Source organism: Heterocephalus glaber, unplaced genomic scaffold (assembly GCF_053883595.1).
Source record: "Heterocephalus glaber isolate CG9 unplaced genomic scaffold, H.glaber_assembly_v1.0 deba00001429, whole genome shotgun sequence".
In the NCBI taxonomy this organism is placed as follows: Eukaryota; Metazoa; Chordata; class Mammalia; order Rodentia; family Bathyergidae; genus Heterocephalus; species Heterocephalus glaber.
The window spans coordinates 11,362,381-11,380,685 of NW_028258294.1; the positions used below are offsets into that span (position 1 = coordinate 11,362,381).

The following is an 18,305-nucleotide window of genomic DNA, read 5'->3' on the forward strand; positions in this document are numbered from 1 at the left end:
TAATAAAAATTAAAATTTTAAGAAAGAAAATCAGTGGAATGAATCAAAACATTTGTCTGGAAATAGAATAAAGGAAGATAACCTGAAATCTATGAGCACTAACTCTGGGGCAGGTGAAGTATAGGAAGAATGAAGGAAACAAACCTTAGCTAACCCCTGGCACTGCCAGGTTATCATTGCAAGGCACTGACCTTTGACAACAATTGTCGCATTATTACCCGACTGTTCTAAGTGATGACAGGCATAGTCACAGCACATGACCCGGGACAGAAACAGTATCTAAGCTAGTGCTCTTTCCACTTCATTAATTTAAATGATAAGCTCAAGCACTTATACAAACATGGTTGTGGTTGTGATATTGGCTCAGATTTCAAGACTAATTTAAGTCACCACAAGAACTTTATCCTAAGTCAAGAAAAGCAAATTGAGTTTAATGGAGAGCTCAGGTAAGGAAAGCAGTGGGCTCCTGAGGCAACTGGGTTATTCCTGCATCTGTCCAAGTGTATGACTCAAACTCATATTGATTTTACTGCCTTCCAGACCCCATTTCTCTGTACTGAGAATTAGAATGGAGGGATATTTTTCACAGAACATTATCTTCATAAGAACTGTGATTGTTATTAATCTCCCTTCATGCTTTACCAATGGGAAACTGATACTCCTTCTTTTCTATGCAGACTACTGTAGAAAAAGGAGGGAGTTTAAGTGATGCCCCAGCTTTGGAGGACCTGTGCTTTTTTTCTCCTTTTTAGAGCAAAGACCCCAGGAAAGGAAATCTGCTTAGTTGGGGACAGGGATTTAGCTCAGTGGTTCCGCTGCGTGACCCGCAAACACAAGGACCCAAGTTCGATCCCCGGTACCAAAAAAAAAGGAAATCTGCTTGGTAGAAATAGCAAGCACCCAGGAGCAGAGTGAACCAAAGGCCTCCTCATTTCCTTCTGAGTTCACATGTAGATCTGTAGAGGAGCAGTGGACTAGGCAGACAATCACTGTTTGACAAAAGAGGTAACACAGAAGATGTTATTGGGCCAAATAATGATGTTATTGGCCACTAATACTTCTAAAATATTTAGTATTTTCTTGTCTTTCTTTTTTTTTTTTTCTATCACATCATCCTAAGAGCAAGTTGCTGTTCTCCCCATGTTATATCTGAGGAAACTGGGCCCAGTGTATTAGTGACTGAAGAACATCTTGTGCTGGAGCTGGAGATTTCACCCACATACACAGAATTGTGGTCCTCTCTACCGGGAATTTATTAGGGTTATGGTGGAGAAGGGTAAAAATCATATTTAAGGACATGACTGTAAGCACTGAAGTGCACTTAAGCACTGCCCCATAGTCATTCTTGATATATGAATTAGTTCATAGTTACATAGCCCTTTTATGGCTATGGCTTTCTCAGACCTAGAATATGAAGGAGCCATGATGCACAAACTGTTGTAAACTGGTTTTCGATTTACTTGTGGCTTAGTCTGTTTCATGTTGCTATAACAGAAGACCACAAACTGAGTAATTTATAAGAAATAGTAATTTATTTCTCACATTTCTGGAGGCTGGGAAGTCCAGGGTCAAAATGTTGATGACAGCTGTTCTGTTTCTAAAAATGACTCCTTAAACACTACAAGATCCAGAGGGAAGGAATGGGTGTTCACACACAGCAGGAGATGAAGGACAAGAAGAGCAAACTTCCTCCAGCAAGCACCACTGTAAGGGCACCTACTCCATTCGTGAGGAGCCCCGTGACCGAATTAGCTCCCTCTCAATACTGTTGCAGGTGGGATTAAATTTCACATGAATTGAGGGGACAAGAACATTCAAATCAGTAACTTGCTTGTTTTGTTTGTTTGGGGGATGAATGTGTAGTTATTTGCCCTACTCAAATAAAGAAAACTCAAGTATTGAGCACCTTGTATTTTTCTAGGGGGAGGTGGAAGTAGGAGAGAATAACAAGATCTGCGAGAGGACAGAGTCTCATAATTTTGTTGAGAGAGGCCCCTGAGATCTCTAATACACAGAAAAAGAAAACACTATAAAAATATAAGAAAGGAGGTGCTAAGTGCACCAGGGAACCTAGGAAGGACTCTAAGAGAATGACAGAGGAATGGGCATAATTTGGAAAATGTCTTTAGATTCAAGGGAAAGGGAATACTTTGCGTGACAGCAAGAAGCAGGGAGACTACTGAAATATTTCAAAAACTTCATGCAGACCAGCACAAAAATCTGAATGAAATGATGGTTATTATTATTTTGAATAACAAAGGTTGCACTATTATTTAGGAAGTTGAGAATGAGGAGACTTGGAATGAGCCACAATAGGCAATTGATGACCTCCATAGACAACTGTTCCTAATAGAGCGAAATTCTCAGAATTAGAATCCTCAGGATTGAAAGGGGCAAAGATTGTCTGTCCCCTCTTCAAAACTCAGCACTTGAGCCTTGTCTCGCAGTAACCTACCTAAAACTTTCAGCCTCCATTTTCACTCTGCACCTTGATGGTCCTGACCTCAGTCAGCACTTCCTTCCACTGCCCTGAAATCTATGTCTAGGTATAGAGACATAGAAGCTCATTCTCCTCCACACAGCAGCCTTCTAGATGGATGAATACAGGCTCCCATCACCTTCCCAAATCTTCTCTGCACTAAATATGGGGTTCCTTCAAAAGCTTCCATAAGTTTCTAATTTTACTCTTCATACTTCTTATATTTTATTTTCCTCTGAGCATGTTCACTTACTTCTCCTAAAGTGCAGCTTTGCATTTTGGCACCCTGTTCCCTCCTGTGTAGTAGTGCATATCTACCACACCCTGGGAACATAGCAAAGCAGAAACTGGACAGTCACCTTGTTGGTAGGAGAGTAGAAGTGGGGCGGGAGTAGGTGAGAACTATGGCTTACTGACCATGTACTATATATCATCCAGGCATTATGCAAAGAGTTTTACGCATACTGTGTCTTATTCTTAAAAAAATGGATTCATTGTCCCCATGTTACAAATCCCCAAACTGAGACTCAGGGAGATGAAATAATTGGACTAAAGTCAAGTAAGTGGTAGAGCTGTGCCAGAAGACCAGCTCTGTGTCTTAAATGTCTTTAGAACAGTGTCTTCACATAGTAGGTGCTCAGTTTCAAAGAACATTTTTAGACCTGTCCTCTAAAAGCACTGACTTGCTACTTTCTTTTTTTTTCCAGTACCGGAGATTGAACTCAGGACCTTGCACTTGTGAGGCAGGTGTGGTGCCACTGAGTTAAATCCCCAGCCCCAGCACTGACTTGCTATCGTGAGCAAAGCACACGTCATTTCTTCCATATTCTTGCTCTTCTTTCTCTCTCATTCTCTTCTGCCCTTCCTTCTTCCTTCTCCCTCTCTCTGCTTCAAAACCACAATCTTTTCCACGTGAGTGATCTTTCACTTTTCCTGCTATGCTGCTGGGTCTTAATGCTCTCAAGCTTCTGACCATGTATTAAATAATTATGTTCTGTCTTCACATGTTTTATGAGCTTTTTCCAATGACCCAGCCTAGGAGATAATGGGAAGATGGATGTGGTTTTGTTCATCCAGGCCTGATGGATGTGTCTGCCAGCTTTTGGTAATTTTCAGGTGAAAGAAAAAAAAAAAGAAAGAAACTCAGAGAGAACATCTTTTTTCCCTCTGATTTTTGATGACTTCAGACAACTCTGTCTTTCAACATGGCTAGAGTCCTAAGCTGCACTTCACCTCCAGGCTTCCCTGTCCCTTTTCTGCCTGTGACACAAAGTCACGATGAGCTTCCAATCTGTTTCTGTCCCATCACCCTCCTGTTCTGACTCTCACTGGAGTTTCTTGGTCAATGAAAAAATAGTAAAATGTATCAAACTCTGAGTGTCACTTTCCTCTCAAGGTTTTCACATGGGACTTACTGTCCAAAGAATATTTTCTACCTTAAGTGCAAGTACATTATTTTTGACAACTTTATGAACTTTTCCTTTTCCCTAGATGAGAATTTTCTTCCTCTAGAAAGGTGAGAGGGAAGGAAAGAAAGCTAGAGAAAAAGAGAGAGAGAGAGAGAGAGAGAGAGAGAGAGCTTTTTCTTTAACACCTAGGCATTTTGCATGCACAACACCATTTAATTTCCTGCAGGAATTAATGTGTCCATGGCATACAAAATGAAGAAATGGCAACACTGCTCAATGTCATGGTGCTGGTGAAAGTCAGAGATGGAAAGGTGAGGGTTTCTATTCTGGAGATGTTTGTTGAATTCAAGGTGTTTGTGGGCCCTGAGTGGAGATGCTCAGCAGAAAATTGGAACTAAAACACAGAAATTTGGAATAGAGACCTGGCTGGAAAAGCAGTCATACCTTGTACTACTGCTTTCCCTAAAAGGGCTTAAAGCAAATGAAGAAAATTTCCCACTTCCACCCAACCTTTACATCATCCACAGTTCCTTAAGTTGCAGAACTTCCAAAACCCAAAGGACCGACTTTGTTATTTTATGTAGGTCTTGCTCAGAATGTCAAAGGCCAGGGAGACAGTGAAGGGCAATAGGTAGGAAGGGCTCAAATGGAGGAGGCTGAAATGGAAGAGGACAAGGAAAAGTTACGCTGTAGGAGCCCCTCATTGAAAGTATCCATACAGAACATTCTCAAAAATTGAGGCACTAAGTCTCATTTGTAGCAGGCAAGGGAACATTAAAGTAGCTGCAGCTGCAGTATGATGCCAGTGTTCCTCTGCTCTCCTCTGGGGAAACTGGCCAGATCTCTTTAGTAGAGTGCTGCTCAAATCCTCTTTGAGTTTATGACAGTACTGTTCATGCTAGGGGGAAAACAGAAAAGAAATAGACAAGAGGAGTAAAATGAACTCTCAATCAACAGGTGATTATGTCTGTACATTTTAAAAAATTATTAAAATTATTTAAAAATTATTAAACTTATTTTAAAATTATTTTAAATTATTTTAAAAATTATTTTAAACTTGCACCAGTGATGTACCAGCTCTCTGTAAAAAATTAAGGCCCCGATTTCTAGCGATTGCCAGTTTCCATGGTATAAATTCTACCATTATGAGGATTTCAAGGCAATGATTTAATATCTACCTTACAAAATTCTTGAATACTTAATAATTAGCGCTTGAAAGAGGTAATTATTAAATATTAAATGGTTTCAGAACACCATGGAGACTTGAGCATTGCCACTAGTAAGAATGAATTAGAACTGGGTGTGTGGTGCTTGCTTGTAATCCCAGCTACTTGGGAAGCTGAGGCAGGAGGATCACTAGTTCAAGACCAACCTTAGCAAGACTCTGTCTCAAAATATAATAAAAGGTGGGCTGGGGATTTAGCTCAGTGGCACTGCAGCTGCCTCACAAGCACAACATCCTGAGTTCATTTGATCCCAGGTACCAAAAAAAAAATGTATATATATACATATATACATATATACATATATATACATGTATATTAAAAGGAGCTGGGTTGTAACTCATTGCTCCCTGGGTTTGATTCTCAGTATTTAAAAAAAAAGATAGGAACTATACTATTTGTCTTGGAAATATTTTTGCAAAATTCTATTAATAGCAATGAAGCAGAGAATTATGTACTATTATTCCAAATACTTTTTTCCACAGAAACTGGGTAAAATTTTTATTTAAAAATATCACATATAGTTACAAACATAAATGTCCCAACCATAAAAACTATTTTATATACAGTGTGTATGTGTACATATATATAACACACACATATATATATGCACACACACACATACACCACATACACCCCTAGTTAAACTTGCCTCATCGTTTCATCACTTTATTTGAGTAAAAAGAAGTACACTTTCCTCATTCAGGAGATTTTTGATGTTGTAGTAATTACCTGAAGGAACATAAAATGAATTCCCAGTAGTTATCAAATAAAGTGTTTCATGTAAGGTACACAAAAGGTCACCAACATTAACATAAAAAACCAGTATATTGCCTGGGATTTAGCTCAGTGGTTCTGCCACCTGCCTTGCAGGCGCAAGGTCCTGAATTCAATCCCCAGTACCAAAAACAAAACAAAACAAAACAAAAACCAGTATATCTTCACCACATACTGCTTTCCCTTTTCTTCACAGGGTCCTAATATCAACTTCCCAGTAGAAAAAAGGGGTGTATGCCAATGTTTTATGTACTTTTAACTCGCCATGCTCAACAAAAAATTGGTGTGTATCTTGTGCTCTTATAAGGTCCATGAGAATAATCTCTCTTGTTTCCGGGTCCTTTACTTGAGTTGGCTGCAAAGGATCTCCTAGGGGTATATCCAGATTTAGCATTAATCTACTTTTTCTTTATTATCAAGACAGATCCTTTTCCTATTATCTATTTTGTTGACTTCTCCCACATTTCCTTTTGCCTTCCTTTTAGATATTACTGTTTCTGGGGATAGTATTCCACCAATCAGAAGTCCTCCTGTTTCTTGATAATCTACTCGCTCCCCTCACCAGTATTTCAAAGGTTTTGAATGTATTCTCTTGGTCCTTCGAACATTTGGTATGTTGGAAGGTAATACTAATTTGTGATGCACTTCATTCCTTGGTGCCACTTTGGATCTTTTTACTCTTGAGTCATCTAAACTTTCTTGAACCTCATTAATCACATCAGAATTATTCTTTCCAGACATTAAATAATTGTTGAGCCTTTCTTCTAAAACTGAAGTTTTAGACTCTCCAGAATCCAAATTAGACTCTACTAGTGTCTTGCATGTATCTTCACTGGTCTGAGACTCTAGATGAACACTCTCTGTGGACATAATACCTTCTTGATCTTTGGAGTGTCCTGTTGTTCTGGAACAATCAAGATGTTTTTTCTTAGGTCTATCTTGTCACTTTCCAATGGCTCATTCTGGGGACAACTGGAAACTTCATCATGGCCAATAATACTTCCAGAACCTTTAACATTTAAAAACTTTTGTACTCTTGAGCTGCATTGAATAGATGTCTTCTGTCTTTTTGATAGAATAGTTTTTTCACAATTTTCTTAGATGGCAGATTTATTTTCTTAGCAAGTTTTTGTCTACTATTGTGATACACCAATATATCATTTCTTACTGAATTGCTATGAACAGGACTTTCCTCTGCATTTATCACCCACCCATCAGAAGGACACCTGGAAATTCTGTGACTTCTCGTGACAAAGTCATTTCTTCAGGTACAAGTTTTTCCTCTTAGACTCACTGGAGAAATGCTTCTTTCTGGATTCTTTCTTATCTTTTTTAGTGCCACATTTTGTTTTCATATTTTCCACAGGGGGCATCTCTTTTTTGGCATTGTGACCATTTCTCATCTCTTCACAACCTTCAAAAGTTCCGTCTGAATGTCTTGGTAACTTGTCTTGGGCAATATTTGACATATTTTCATCTTTAGACTGTCCTGTATCAGGCTGTTCTTCAACTACATTGGTCTTCAATTTTCTTTTCTGTTTTTGCTTTGTAGTCCTTTTGTTTCCAGATGGTTTTTCAACTTTCTCAGAAAACATTTTTTATAGATCTATAATTACTTTCCAATTCATCCATCAAAGTACAACTTGTACTTGGTTTTTTTTCATTAAGAGGCTCAGATTTCTCTTCTGGGTAAGCTTTATGTAAATGTTTTTCACTTGTCAGAGTCACAGGTGATACACTCTTGATGTTTTCTTGCCTTCTTACACTGAAGGACTGCAGAGCTCTCAACAGAGGATACTGTATGTTGTTTTAAAGGTCTACTCTTTTTTGGTATTGTAATCCAAGATTGAGAGGCAAAACTTCTCTCTGACTTATCAATTATAAATTCATCTTCCAACAATTTTGTATCATTTGGAGGAGATGAATGAGATGGAGCCATTGCTGTATGCCTAACAATGGGACTGGATTCATCGAACTCAGGACCTTGCGCTTGCAAGGCAGGTAGCAGAACCACTGAGCTAAATCCCCGGTGACTGTTTTCACCTTTGCTCTTTACAGGTTCTAAAAACAACGTTGAAAAGCTCTTTGTAGCTTGTGATTGAATTTCATATTCTGTATCTTGTACTCTTTTTGGAGATGTTTCTGATCGTCTCCTTTCTTCTTGTCCTGATTTTTATCTTCTACTTCTGACTTGTTCGTCTCTCTTCTTTTTTCAAAATATCTTTATCTTCAAGTTTAACCTTTTTTTGGTTTTAAGAGAAATCTCTGTACTTGAAGACAGCATATGTACTGAATTTCCGAAAGTGTAAGTTTCTCTTTTTTGGGCAGATGAAATAGCATTTTGTGATTCAGATGGTTTTTCATGCAAAAGAACAGTGAGAGAGCCAACTTATGTGTAAAATTCTTCATCAGCTTCAGCTCAAAGACCGTTTAGTTTTTTACCTGAGTTTTTTTGTCAAGTCAGGTGTACTTTTAGAACAAACATCAGCTGCCAGAACTTTCTGATAAATTCCATGGGCCTGAACTGATCTGCTGGCAGCTTCACTGAGTTCTACAATGCTTTGCAGAGAGTCTTCTTTCTTTCTTGAAGAAACTGGAAATGACCTTGGATGTGACTTCTGGCAATCTTTGCTTGGTGACTCAGTACAACTGTTTTTCATTTTGGGTGTTGAATAAAGCCCTGATTTTGTAGAATTTGTAATAATGTCATCAATGAGACCTGGGAGGCCGGCCAAATCTTCTTCGGTAGTCATTTTTCAGATGATCCAGTCCTGATGTCTCCATGTTCCGGCCCCGCTTGGCCTGGGCAGGCGGGCGAAGGACGAAGCCCAAGCCGGCGACTGCGCCAGGAGGCGGAGCACCGACAGAGTCTCGGGGGGCCTCGCAGCAGGCAATAGTGCAGAAACGGCCGGGAAGGTCTAGCGGGCCTAGCAGGCCGGGCGCGAGGGCTCCGAGCCAGTAGGCGAGTGCTTCGGAAGCTCCCCGCCCATGAGCTCCCCCAAATACGTTTTTAAAAACTGAGGGGTGCAGTATTTGTCAGCATGGAGAGAAACATGGAAGATCCATGTTAATTAGGTTGTTAATAGGCCTTACTTGGTAACAGGCTATTGGGAGAGAAGTAGAAGAGACAAAAGGGAGAGCCAAGCAACGAAGTAAAAGGGAAATAGAGGGTGCTTTAGCCTGTTTGAGGTACTCTAACAGAATGCTGTAAACTGGATGATTTACAAACAACAGGAATTTATTCTCACTGTTCAGGAGCCTGGGCAGTCCACAACATCAAGATGCCACGTATTTAGTATATGGGGTGCACAGGTTGCAAACAACATGAACTCGCTTGGTGAAAAAACCAAGATAGCTTTTTGGGGCCTCTGTTATAAGGGCACTAATCCCATTCATGGGGGTTGTGCCCTCATGACCTAATCACCCCCTCAAAGACCCTACCTTTAGATTTACTACTAAAACTTTATATTTTATATTTTTAGAAGTACACATAATATTAGGAATATAATTAGTTTAAATGAAATTGAATGTATCAAAAAAATTTTTAGTCAAAAACAATATAAATATAAATATATTATACAATATAAACATGGTCAATGGTGAACAGTATGTATCAACAGACATACGTTGAGACTTTGCACAATAATTATAAGCCAGGCATGGTGGCACATGCCTGTGATCCCAGCCCTTGGGAGGCTAAGGCAGGAGGACTGTGATGGAGGTCAGCCTGGACTACACAGCAAGACCCTCTCTCAAAAAAAATCTTACAAAAATAATAATTAATAATTAAAATAAAGAGAAAAATAATGTATTGATAAAATAATACATTAAATTAAAAAAAATTTCTGTTGATGGACAAACATGTATTGTTTAAGAAATGAGGAGGAACTGAGCAGGAAGAATGAACAGAGGAAGTCTGTTATCTGATGGAAGTTCTTCTGTGTCCTTGGTAGATGGCCAGACAGGAAGTGGCTCTCCTACAGAAAGATTAAGACAAACCCTGAATTTCTCTGCTGCTATTTCTTTGGCCAAAGAGTTAACCCTGGGACAGAGAAGAGAGGTCCTACCACTAAGACTATTCAAATTTACAATATTTTAGTTAATGCAGCCATGACAGCACACCAACTCTCAGATTGGAGAGAAGCAATTTGGATGGTCAGGCTCTGTGCACGGTGCTAATGTGGGTTGAGGTTGAAGAAGAAAGGTCATGGCAGGGAGAGAGAGAGAGCACAAGTATGTATTTGCATGTGGGTATGTGTTTATGAAAGCATTTTCATAACTTGATTGTGAATACCTGAAACACATAATTTAAAAATATTATATATATAAATATATATATATGATACAGTGCTAGAAATTTTATATTCATAAAGAATATATGAAGAAGAAAAATAGAGTTAATTGGAAGGATAAGGCAAAAGTATAGCTAACTTTTATAAAAGACACAATATATCTGTTAAAGTGTATGTTGTATCTGGACCAATGACATTTCATTCCTGGGCTCCACATAGCTAAAAGGAAAAACAAAATGTTGATAATCCTACTTCACTTTTAACTCAGGACCTTGCACTTGCTAGGCAGGCGGTGGAACCACTGAGCTAAATCCCGGCCCCAATCCTACTTCACTTTGACATCCAATAATTCAGTCAATTAAAAATAATAAATAATGACCAAACACATTTATCTTCTCTCCCCAGAATAACATAAACAAGATTCAAAAAAATATTAAGTCTAAACCCAGGAATGAAATGAAATTGATTTAACTAATGTTGAATTTCTTTCATCTATGAGAATAGGAGCTAGAAATAAAATTGAATTGTGTTTAAAAATGTATATCTTTACATGCCTGAATTTGTGAACCTACTACATATAGGCCATGAATTGTTTCAGTGATGTTTATTTTATGCAGGTTAAAACAAGGACAGAACAGTGTAGTGATTCTTGAGCTAGGAAAGATTGCTATCAACTGAAGAGCTTTAAAAACTGTTGTTGACTGGGTCTTAACTCTTGTGATGGTTAATCCTGACTGTCACCTTGGCTGCATCAAGAAACACCTAGGGTATTAATAATGAGCACTTCTGGATGTGTCCATGAGAGTGCTTCCAGAGACAACTGATTGGCAAGTGGACATCAAACTGATGGGGCAGAGACTCCCTGAATGTGGGTGGCACTATTTAATAGGGTGCAGGCCCGGCTGGAGCAAAATGAAGGAGGAAGATGCCTGCAAGCACCTGTTTCACAGCTCTCTCTGCTTCTTGGATGCCATGAAATGAGCAGCTTTCCTCCACCATGCCCTTCAGCAATGACGTTTTTGCCTTGCCACAGGTCTAGAAACAAAGGAGCCAAGTGACAATGGACTGAAACCTTTGAAACCGTGAGCCAAAATAAACCCATCCTCCTTATAAATTATTTTTTTAAACGTTTAGTCATACCAATAGAAACTGACTAATACATCCCCAAATTCTGATTTAATTGGTCTGGGGTGTGTTTTGGGCATCAGACTTTGTGAAAGGCCTCAGGTAGTTCAAATGTGTGCCCAGTGTTAAGAAACCCTGGAATAATAGTCTAAAAGTTCAAATAATAAGAAACAAAATTTTTTTGCTAATTTTAAATATGAATGCCAAAATTAAACAAGGGATCCATAGAAGTATTGGAATAGAATACTTAAAAAGTGCTCTAGAACCTAGGATAAAGTCACAAAAACTAAAATAAGAGAAAAAAAGAAATGATGGAGGATTAGCCTAGCAACAATTGGAGTTCAGAAAAGAAAAAACAGAATTTGAAGGAGAGATTATCAAAGAAAGAGAACTGTCCCTGCAATAGAAACCCATGGATTTCCAAAAGGTTCACAGGGAACTAAACATAATGTGACAAAAGTCTCGGCTAGGTGCATCATTGTACAATTTCATAGTGGAAAAGAAAAAAGGAGGATCACAAAAGATTTCAGGGATTCAAAATAAAACTAGGGGGGCCAGGGATTTAGCTCAGTGGTTCCACCGCCTGCCTCGAAAGCACAAGCTCCCCAGTTCGATCCTGGACACCAAAATGAATAAATAAATAAATAAAACTAGGACCCTGGCTTCCATTCTTATCACTGAAACACAATAATGATTTCTGCTTTTGATATCTTGCATAGAAAGGCCATTCTAGCTCAATATTAAGCATATATTTACTTCTATTTCTCTCCAGTACATATTTCCCCTTCTAATTAAATCATTAGTGTTGCTGTCACTCGGTCCTGTTCATCTTGTTGCTGCTTTACTCCAAGGCCACATCCTGGAGGCTATATCAATGCAACTTCCTTTTTTTTTTTTGGTAGCGGGCATTGAACTCTGGTCCTTTCGCTTGCGAGGCAGGTGGCAGAACCACTAAGCTAAATCCCCGGCCCTCAATGCAACTTCCTTCCCAGCCTAAGTACCAAAACGCTTTAGTCCACAAAGTGTTGCTTGTTTCTCTACGGGCTTTAATCTGTCAGCCTCACTTTAGCTTTGTACTTAATAGTACCAATCTTTTTTTCTGCCGAATGATTAGTAAATTTTCCTGATATTCTTTAATGAATAGTTTATTTTCCACATTGATATTTTTCTTATTAAAAATTTCTTAATTACAAAATTATTCTGTACTTGCAGTTTTTCAAGATTTTTTTATTATGTTCCATTTTTTTCCCCATTCTTTATTCTGGGGCAAGAACCATGCAAATTTTTATTTGCTTATAATCCATTTTAAAATCAGTGGGGGAGGAGCTGGGGATTTAGCTCAGTGGTTCTGGCACCTGCCTCACAAGCACAAGGTCCCGAGTTTGATCCCCGGTACCAAAAAAAAAAAAAAAATGGTGGGGGAAATCCCTTCCACTATTCTTGCTTACCACATTTTTTTTCTGGAAAATTTTTTTCTAATGAAAAACTAGAATAATTTGAAGTAACTTGATCAAATTATCAATTTTATTTTTATTTTTTATTTTTTTTTGGTAGCAGGGATCGAACTCCAGACCTTGCACTTCTGAGGCGGGCGGCGGCACCACTGAGCTAAATCCCCGGCCCTCAAATTATCAATTTTAAAATCCAAAATCACTAGAATTTTTTTCTCCCAATTTTTTTATTAGTCCATATTGGTAATAAATAGGTTTCATTTTGTCAGGTTTGTACATGCACATATTAATCCTCCCCTCCCATCTCTCCCCTCTCATCCTCCCCCTACCCAGTTTCATGGTTTTTTGGAGGGTTTCAATGTGCATAAAGTATTTTGATCATACTCATTACCTCAAAATTTTACTTTTGGGGGGGCAGAGAACTGAGGCTTTTAAACCGAGTCCTCCCGTCCAGGAATAGGTCTTTCTTCACACTTCAGTCTGTTTAAAATCTCCCACAGTAGAGGAAGTTTCCTTCAAAGAGGTTTTGCACATTTCTTATTAAGCTTACAACTATATGTTTTACATTTTCTGTAGCTATCACAAATGAATTCTTTCCATTATATTACCTAAATGGTGATTGTTTATGGGGAAAAGATTTAAACAGGGAAGTGGAATAGTGGAAGATGTACCACAGATGGTGGGTAGGGCGGCATGACGTGAGGCAGGGAGCCTGGCTAGGACCTATGCTGTCCATAGGAACTGTGGCCATAGGGAACAGGCTTTGATGTTCTGGAGGCTTTGCCACTTACGTTATCACAGTTTTTCTCTTCCTTGGCAGCTTTTCCCCTCCCCTGTGGCTTCTTTGAAATAAATGCTTCAAGAGAGTGACTCAACTCCCAGTTCTTATTTAACACACCTTCTGGAGATAGGCCTCTGAAACCCAGCGTGAGACTTGCAAGGTGGTGTGAGTTTTGAAGAAATCTCAAGATGACATCACAACCCTCCTCTCTGAAAAAGTAAGTCACTGATGTTCCCACTCCTCTCTCCTGCCTTAGGCTCCAGCACACACCTCTGTGTGTGCTGGAGCTCAGGAAGCTGCTTCCAATTATCTTAGGACCTTGAGCAACCATATCTTCCTTTCTTTGTCAAAGGGAGGCTGAAATTGTGGTAAGATGATAAAACAAAACACAACACCTGGGAGAGGAAGCCTCTCCCAGGAGTGTGAACACAACAGATTTCTCCTTCTGATTCTGAGAGCTGGGCCAGTGAGAACAGGCATTTTAAAAAATGAAATGGAAAACTTCTAAAAGAGCTTCTGTATAAAAAGGTTTCAGGAGCTAGGACGTGTGCAGTTGGGTCTGCTGAAGTGTGATTTAGGGTATCTCTACCACAACACCACTATCAGTAATAATAGCAACTATACAAATAAAATGACATCTAGCATTTTGTAAAAGATGATGCCAAGTTGGATCTGAGTTTTTCCTTTGTTCTGATCTTGGCCCAGACCAGGAATTCTGGGCCAATACTGCAGAAGCTCCGGCTGTCATTGCTCGCTTTTACTTGCCCATGCTCTCCCCACAAGAGTGGTGCAGTTCAATTAGTCCGATTTCTATAATCTTGTCCTACAGATGAACAGATTCCACCCTGCTCCCTGGGTACTGGCATTTCAGTATGCAGTAGGAAACCAACCCAACAGGGCCTGCTCCCAGTAGGACTCCTCAGGCCTCTACTCTCCCAGCTCCAGCTTTTCCACCTGCGCTTGAGTCAAGGCCTGTACCAGGAGTGGGTAGAAGGAAATCTGCTGGAGTCAAGACCTCTTGGCCAAGGCTCTAAGCCCTGCATCATGCTCTGCTGTCCTGTAAGTTTTCATTTACAATTTGAGGACAGCAGTGACTTATTATTACACCTCCAGGGTGGAGCCCTTCTGAGCATGGGGCTGAGTGATTGTACTGGAGCCAGGAGGCTGGCTCAGATTATCAGTTCACTTTTCCTGTATTTCTTACCTGATTGGAAATTTGGAGAAAGACAAGGGAATAATTACCACTACCTTCCAAGTGCTTCCAGCAGTTCTATGAAAGCACTTATATCACCTATAATTTAATAATTACAATTTATAATTTGATAAGTATGGTTATTGTTACTGTACAGAGAGGAAACTGAGGCTCGATGAGTTAAATAACTTATTAAGGGCATAAAGCTATTAAGTGGGAGAACTAAAATTCAGTTTCCTTAGGCTATTGTTATGATCTGAAGATGGTTTGTCCCCCACAGGTACAAAGAGAACATGTATGAATCTCCTACAATGTACCTGCCAGACACTTGACATCAATTATCTGATCCCTACAAAATTCCAAGATAGTTATCTTATTGAGTTGGTTCTTTGACAAGATGGTAAGGGGATTAGGGATACGGGAGCCAGTATTATAGACAGCTAAGTTAGGTAAAAATATAATAGGCAGTCAGACAGGGCTGAGCCCTTGAGTCAAGACAAAAGGTGAAAACGCACTACAACTGCAGCTGAGACACATCAGTTGGGGGCCAAGCCCTCAAGATAACCAAAAAAGGACCAGGCCTACACACTTCCCCAAGGGATAAGTGATAACACCTGGTCAAATAAAGTCTAGCGCGGCACCAGCCACCTGAGCAAGCAATCAAGACCGCGCCCCCCCCCCCCCCCCCCCGCCATCATCTACCTGAGTTGTTCTTTCCATGCACATTTGCTACATGACTTGCTCCCCCATTGGGTCCATGTTTCTTAAGCAGCTATACTTATAATCTTATTGATCACAGCTGTTAACCCAACCCACATTGTACCCACATGGTTGTGCTCTATAAAACTTCCCAAGAAGTGAGGTTGGGGACAACTTACTTTCTGGGTGTCCCTTCCTGTCTCTCAGGCAGGAATTGTCTATCCCTTAATAAATATTTCAGGGCCGGGGATTTAGCTCAGTGGTTTTGCTGGCTGCTACGCAAGCGCAAGGACCCGAGTTCAATCCCTGGTATAAAAAAAAAAAAAAAAAAATAAGTATTTCATACTTTTAACCTCTGTTGTTTCTAGAATTCACTCTTTGATTTTAGAGAACACAAACTCGACATATCAGACATCTAACAGGTTAGGAGTTACAGTCTTTCCCTTCTATCATTTAGAGGTTGATATCCCTATTTCAACAGGAGGGGAGAGAAAGGGGAAGTAAAAAAGATCAGGATGTGATACATATGTATGTCTATTCCCCCAGGATGAATGTATTATGTACTGCAAACAATAAAATGTATTATGTACTGCAAATAAAACAAAAAAACTTTAAAAAAAAGTGGCAAGAATGCTGGAGTATGTTCAAAACAAGGGGGACCACTTTGAAAAGGATTAATGGCAATGCGTCTAATAAATGTAATCATTTTTTAAACAAAAACATCAGACCCCCCAAAATTTATTGCTTCATAAAACAGAGATGGGCTAATTAACATGAAGAGGCAGTCAAGCACAGCAGTAAAAAGGGCTTAGAATAAAGACTTCTACATTTGAATTCTGGCCAAGTTTATGACTGCTGTTTTTTATAAACTTACAGTTGCCAACTCCCTTACATACAAAAGGTGAAAAACAACAATGCCTATCTTACAAGGAGTGGTCATTAGTTGAATACAGTACAAACATGGTAAACACTCAACCAACTCTGACTCTAATAAACCTGAGTGACAAAGCTAGGCTTCATGCCCCATCCATTTGAAGCTCTGGTTCTTTCCACTCAGCATCAGTCCCTGAAAGGACTAGGTCCCTTAACTGCTCCACCACAAGTGTTTTTGCAAGGGGAGTGCAGTAAGGCATTGTAGCTAAGTACATTGTAACTTGTGCTGTAAATTGGAAAGCTGACACATTTACTTGTCCTGGGTCTGTAACTCTGGTTATATGCTGTGATCCTACACTGGAAAACTAGAGGGAAAGGGAGAAAAAAAATTGAAACTAGCTTTACTCTGATTCTTCCATAACCTATCTGATTCAAATAGAAAATCCGAAATAAGTAGATCTTGCAGTAATCGTGCACCTAAACCAGACTTCTGGACATGAGTTACATATATCCTTTCAGATGCTACAAAAAGAACAAGGACCACAGTTCTGAGAAGCTAATGTCACTTGTATCTGTAAACATTTTTATAGTGTTGAGGTGTTTATATACATGATCCATCACTCACATATTAACCTGGATCAAGTCACTGGGCCTGAGCTTCATTTTTCTTAATTCTGAGTAACACAGTCCTTCTTTGCTACCTAATAATGCTGCTAGGAAGATAATGGAAATGTAAAGTTTAGAGGTAAAAATAAAGTCTTATAATTATTAAAGGCTTTTTAGAAAAATATTAGTCAAACTGCAGCCTCCAGGTCTAGCTGTACTCCCGACTCAGGCTACTTACAACCTATGTTCAAATTTACACTGGAAAAATGCTAGAGGAATAAGGTCTTACTGAAAAGGATTTAATACCAAGCAATAAGGAATATGCTATTTTGCTTTCAAAGTCTTGTCTTTAAACTCATCATCATTCACAGCTAAGGAATCCCATGAAATGGTCTCTATCTGTAAAAGGCTTTATTTCTTGTTGCAAATTTTGTGGGACTGGAGATTAAACCCAGGGCCTCACATATGATAGACAAGAGCTCTAGCACTGAGCTATATTCTTGAACCCTTTTTATTTTTGAGAGTGGGTCCAGCTAAGTTGCCCAAGCTGGCCTCACCATTTTTCTGACTCAACCTCTTGAGTAGCTGGGATTATAGATGTGCGTCACCACACCGAGGGCTGGCACCCAATTTCTATCAATGTGGCTCCTGTAAACCACAGCCCAAGTTTAGGAAAACTTTATTTCCCAATAGAGCCCAGCTCTGTTTCTCCCTACCACTTTCTCACAGATATGTAAAATAGCAGATATATCCTATTTCTAAAGGTTTTATGTGTTGATCTGAAACTTTCCACAGCTTTGTGTCTAATACGTATCAGTGTGCACTTACCTCATTCAAGAGGCATTTCAGCATCTAGAACACAAGTGATTCCCATTTGCCTAAGAATGCTTGCAGAGCTCCTGTCCCAGGCCAAATGAAACAGGAGTGCCTGCTGAGGTGAGATACCCAGTTCTCTCCTAGACACATACCTGTGTACTTATAACATGTGACTCAAAATGTGACCCCTTTAGCCTTTTATTGTACTCTTAAAAAACACACAGTGAAAATATTATGAATTAACTAAACTTAAATCAATGTAAGAAATAAAGGGGAAAATATACTACATTAAAAAAACAAACACACAAAGATATTTTTTCTTTTGAAAAGAAATTATGCAACATTTTACATGCTGCATAAATTACAAGAAAAAGTTAGACACCCAGACCTAGTTAGATTAAAAATATTAACTGCAGACAGATTTCTTCTCCCAATATTAAAAACAAACACGTGACCAGAAACAGTCAGGGAATGGAAACTGTGTTGAACCTATTCCCATGTCCATTATCACATAATACATCATCAAAGGACAACATATTTTGGAGCTTAAAATTAGGGAAGCCTATACACCATTTAGATGGT

At 39.2% G+C, this 18,305-nt stretch overlaps 1 long non-coding RNA gene and 1 pseudogene across 2 annotated transcripts; one reads left to right on the forward strand and one right to left on the reverse strand.

Annotated features, from left to right (window-relative positions):
- The first annotated feature begins 258 nt into the window (after window positions 1-258).
- LOC110347663 (uncharacterized) lies at window positions 259-15,416 on the forward strand. Its single transcript, XR_002392393.2, has 3 exons — window positions 259-446; window positions 13,577-13,754; window positions 14,367-15,416. It is a non-coding gene; the product is annotated as an uncharacterized LOC110347663 (long non-coding RNA).
- Window positions 5,615-18,147, reverse strand: LOC106008441 (centromere protein C pseudogene; annotated as a pseudogene). Its single transcript, XR_015451621.1, has 3 exons — window positions 16,927-18,147; window positions 15,608-15,734; window positions 5,615-11,215 (listed from the first exon to the last, which is right to left on the reverse strand). The product of XR_015451621.1 is annotated as a centromere protein C pseudogene (transcript).
- Between the last annotated feature and the right edge of the window lie 158 nt (window positions 18,148-18,305).